Source organism: Sinohyriopsis cumingii, chromosome 3, assembly GCF_028554795.1.
Source record: "Sinohyriopsis cumingii isolate HCF-2022 chromosome 3, ASM2855479v2, whole genome shotgun sequence".
In the NCBI taxonomy this organism is placed as follows: Eukaryota; Metazoa; Mollusca; class Bivalvia; order Unionida; family Unionidae; genus Sinohyriopsis; species Sinohyriopsis cumingii.
Genome location: NC_142963.1, coordinates 73,086,715 through 73,090,813, shown reverse-complemented (window position 1 = coordinate 73,090,813; position 4,099 = coordinate 73,086,715).

Genomic DNA, 4,099 nt, shown 5'->3' with positions numbered 1-4,099 from the left:
TTCAGTCTGAGATCTTGTTTGTTCATATTTTTTGTTCCTAAAAGGTGATGTCTGTTTAATGCACTTATCTGTCAGGGACCTTTCTTTTTTTTTTTTTTTAGAACTTCATATTTTTGTGTTCAGGGTAGGCATTCAGGCCTGGAGATCATATAGTCTGTAGTTTGAATTAGTGATTGAGTTTTACTCGAAGTTAATTGAAATTGGCATTAAAAAAATTAAGCCTTTTCTGACTGACCAACACAAAATAAAAATAAAAAACTGACTATAAAGTGAGGTCACATTAATATAAAACCTGGGTCCAACATTCAGTAGCCATCACAATGACATTCGATATGTCAGTTGTGCTTAATTTATATTGGCATAGAGCTGCATATGCAATTTTCATGAAATTCATAATCATAATTAATGGAATTGCTGTGTGGAAACAAAAGTAGATGGGTTCAACAATCAGGACCACAGCTCCACTAGATTAAATGCTGAAATTTAAAACTGAGCAAAGGTATCAGCAGCAGTTGTATACCGAAGGAGTCGTCGTACAGAAAAGAAATCAGGGTCCATTACTCTGTCAGAAATAATATTGCAAGAGGAACAGGTACCTAACAGTTATACACTGATATCCAAACTCTATAGTCTCATTAATATCAAGGTATTAAAATTATTCTTTTAATATTATAAAGGAGTCATAATGCAGAAACATTATTGGTTGATGATGACCATAACATTTACAAAGTTCATTGTGATCCATTGAAATCAGAGAGACTAGTTATGTTAACATGACTTTGTCATATGCTGCATCCAGCTGCAAGTACAAAAGGGCAATAACTCTTACAGTGATTTGTCAATATGTGCATCTTCAGAGATGATGACAATAATATGTATTAAGTTTCATGGCAATACATCAAAAACTGGGACTAGCTGTGTTTACAAGAGTGTGTGATGCACAGATGTACAAAAGGACTCTTGTATACTTTCACCTTGTAAATATCTGACTTTATAGAAATGAGAGTGTCTGGGTCCAGAAACCAGGAACTGTAACACTGCTCACTAATGATAATAATCATAATCAACCTCAGCTTTGGTCTCATCTGTATCACAAAATCCTGTTATAATGGAGTTGTACAGAAATGAAAGCAAATCCATCAATCCAGAGTTTTAACTTTGCTAAATGACAAGATAGAATGTAAATAGCCAATCTCAGTCAAGGCCTCCACAATATTGAGCTGCCTGTAAAATATAATTGAAATCCGATAATCAAGAAGGTTGAAGGTTATTATGCAAAAATGAAAATGAATGTATATGAGGATGAAGAGCTATAACTCTGCTAACTGATGCAGAATTCTAACAATCAAATTCAGCGAAGGTCTCAAAAATCAAACTGCCTACCAAATTTTGTCTAAATTGAACAATTAAGGGAGTTATTGTGCAGAAACAAAATAGTTGAATCTATCAAAGTCCTTATAACTCTGCTAAACAAGGATGTAGAATGCATACAATCAAATTCAGCCAAGGTTTCATCGATATGAATCTTGCATACCAACTTGGTTGAAAATGATTAATAATTAAGCAAGTTGAAAAAAAATTTGGGTAGGTCTGTCATAATCGGGGACTTAACTCTGCTGAATGGCGATACAGAATGTTGCCAATCAACTCTTCAATATCAAACAGCATGCTAAATTTGGTGGTTGTTGTTGTTGTTGTAGGGTTTAATGCCATTTTTCAGCACACGATAGGCTATACATGGCAGCCAGTATTAATGGTGGAGAAAGAACCACCAACCCACAATAATCTTCTGGGAAGGTTTCTCACATACCCACATTGGCCGAATCCGAGACTCGAACCCACGATGACAGATGTGAGATGGCAGTGATCCGTAACTGAGAGTGCTTTAGACCACTTGGCCCCCTACTAAATTTGGTTGAAAACTAATGATAATCAATGACTTATTGTTCAGGAAAGAAACTTGGTGGATCTGACTATCAGGTAGATTGAACTGTTTGATGGTACTAAAGGGTGACAAGTAAACTTGCCCAAGTCTCATCAATATCAAGCAGTATTCCAAATTTAGCTAAAAATAATAATTATTTAGGGGGGTTGTTATGCAGCCCTATCAACTTTTCGGAGGTTTTTGAAATTCAGAAAATGTGTTTTGTGCTTAACCCAAATAAGTAATGTTGTACAACCTGGAATATGTTATCTGATCATATAAGCTTATAGAAATATAAAATGTATATTTTCTTTGAAACATTTAATACACATCCAGACAAAAATTGCTGGTAGACTTTACATTGTTGTGTATCACATACAAACACACATTATCACAACCACACAGATATTAAATAAAACGTGCATAAGGTTTCTGTCTTTAAAATCCATTGTGGTGTGGAATACATCATTAACTTGTACCAGCTCACTGTGCTTCTCTCCATGGTTGAGAGGGTTTGAAGGTGATTCAAGGTCAGTATTATCTAGGCTCTTACTAAAGACAGGACAGCACTGTTCTTCAATCTTCCCTGAAGATCTTATTAAATTTTCTCCAATGCAGGGTTGCTATGGTGGTGAATGTCATGGGCTCGAAATGACTAATGTTTATTTGGTATTTGCAGGATGTGAAAAGTACAAAATGCTACCCTTTACTGCTGAACTTCACAAAGTCAAACTCCAAGTAGGAGTTCTGTAATTCAATTTTTATGGGCTTTGCTCACTTAACAGATGGTTCATCCTTCTCTGAATCACAGCTGTGTTTCAGCATGCACCTTTAAAGAATAATCACATTTCCACACTGTAAGCTTTACAGCTACCAAAATAATCACATTTTGCATTTAATGAATGGAGTAAAATTAGACTTTAAAGAAAAATTGCTACTGATCACAAATCTTTAATAATGATGTTTTAAGCATTGTATTCAAGGCTACAAAGTGTAATAACTTTTGTTTTTTTCAGCATGCTTCTACAATTTTTGTAATTTCAAGTGAATTAGATTGTGTCACTTTGTGTGCTTTACTTATTCAAGTTAACTGAATTAGCTTTCCCAAAGCCGTGCTCAAATGAATAGCAGACACAAAATCACCATAGTTATTGCCAGTCTGTTGAGTAATCAGATGCGCAGTTTCTGCTTCTCTCTCTCTCTCTCTCTCTATCAAATAACATTTACTGGAAATCATGTTTTTATAAACTTGACTGTGTTAGGTGATCAGCAAGTTAAAATACATTTCATGTGACAAGATGTGGTTTTGATGGTATTCCACTGTGATTTGTTCCATGATGGCTGCCACTCTCCAATGATGAGTCTGATATTCCAGATCTTGCTTTTGGAGTTTTCATCCCACATATTTGGCCAAGTAATCAGAACATGTATGTGGAATCTTCCAGTTTGAAATGGATGACAGCAGGACAGCTTTGACTGCTTTTTTCTGCCTTTTCATTACCCTTTATACCAATGTGGCTAGACAGCCAACAATACAGAATACATTTTTCCTGATTGCATTTGCAAATCATAGTTTTGATAAAATCTGGGATATTTCCAGGCTGTTGGAAAGAGAACTAAAAAGATAATGCACTGTTTTTTTTAGATTTCAATGTAGCTCAAAGATATAGTTTCAGTGTAATTTTTTACATTAAAAATGGAGCTTTTACTCAGTAACCACTTGGAGATGGTGTCACAAGGTGTTACAATGGCAGTTGCAACCTTGTCCCCATCTTCAGAACCATATGTATACTGGTATATGTGGCCATGATAGATGGCTCTGATTTCATTGAATTTAGTCTGAAAAAGATAGGATTTCTGTTGAGGACTTTTTTAAACTGACTGATTAAATATAATAATGAAAGTTACAATATTAGCAATGTTGATATTTTCTGTTTCTAGACGAGGATGAATTCATATGCCAAAAGGTTTCTGTGTGAACAAGGTCTGTAATTTGATGTCACATGTGGGACTAAATGGATTAGAGGATTAGTATTATACCAGAGAGCCAATTTCAATTGTTAGCAATAAATTGACAATTTATTTGCTTCAGCATAGAGACTTTTTAAAAGGGTAGTTTGAAATTTACCCAAACAAAGTCTAAGTCCCTGATTGTGTATTACATCAAGGACCTGT